Source organism: Morone saxatilis, unplaced genomic scaffold (genome assembly GCF_004916995.1).
Source record: "Morone saxatilis isolate NCDOM2014 unplaced genomic scaffold, NCSU_SB_2.0 Contig4, whole genome shotgun sequence".
Classification (NCBI taxonomy): domain Eukaryota; kingdom Metazoa; phylum Chordata; class Actinopteri; family Moronidae; genus Morone; species Morone saxatilis.
The window spans coordinates 1,247,704-1,248,794 of NW_023339984.1; positions in this window are offsets into that span (position 1 = coordinate 1,247,704).

The following is a 1,091-nucleotide window of genomic DNA, read 5'->3' on the forward strand; positions in this document are numbered from 1 at the left end:
GCTCTGCTACAGGACAAGCTCTCCCAGCTCACTGTGCCTGACTCCACCTACAGGTGGATCACAGACTTCCTGTCTGACGGGAAACAGCACGTGAAACTGGGGAAAAAGTCCTGGAGACTAAAGAGAAAGATCTGTTATTTAGTCTTTGCCACCAAATTAGTTCTTGTCCTTTAACCAGTTCTGTTCAAGATTCTTGGAACCTTGGTGCTCTCTAGCCACTGATCCCAAGTTTCCGCCAGTTACGAGCTGAACCATTGTAGCATGTAAGGATGCAAGGATGTGTCATCAACAGATGGTGCTGCACAATGCGCAACAACCTGTAGAATATGATACGCCTACTTTGGTTTTCAAACCTGCTATTTTTTGGTTCCAGTTGGGAACCGATTTATTATTAGTCGTAAGGCTCCAAATTGAAACTATACTTAAGATGGGAAATAATCGTTTTAAAAAATCTATTATTGGAAGTTGTGAATCGATTCAGAATCATAGAAGGTAAGAGTCTTAAGAACAAGAATTCTTACAAGATTTTTTTTTTTCCCCATCCGTGGTAAGTACCTGTGCTTCTGTGCTTGTAAATTTTCATAGGAGCTGTAGTGTTTTGTTTACTCAGAAAGTAATCTTTGTTTAGCTTAACATCATGAAGGCCTTCTTGTTCTGGAGCTTTTGACCATATCACAGTCTTTATCAACAGTTATTAGATTTAAATAGTGCTCATTGATATCATTTTTTTCACTGCCATACTATCATGGCATAGCCTAAGCACATGCTGCCGCAGGAACATGGAAATTGAGCTAAATTATTCTGACAGAATAGCTATCTGAAGCTAATAGCTATGTCAGAGTTGCCAGAAGTCTTACCAAGGCACTGCAGGGTGAATAATAATGTATAAAGTCTGATGGGACGACCTAATGGGCTTTAAAATTAGTTTTGGGTTATAAAGAAAAAATATTTGGAAAATATGGCTACTCTTAAACCCAAACTATTGCTTTACTTCTTCTTTCCCCACAATCCCTAAGGCCCAAACAAAGGACACACCAGGAAAAGACAAACTGTCCTCTCCCTACAACTGTAATCTGCAGCTCCAAGAGCAC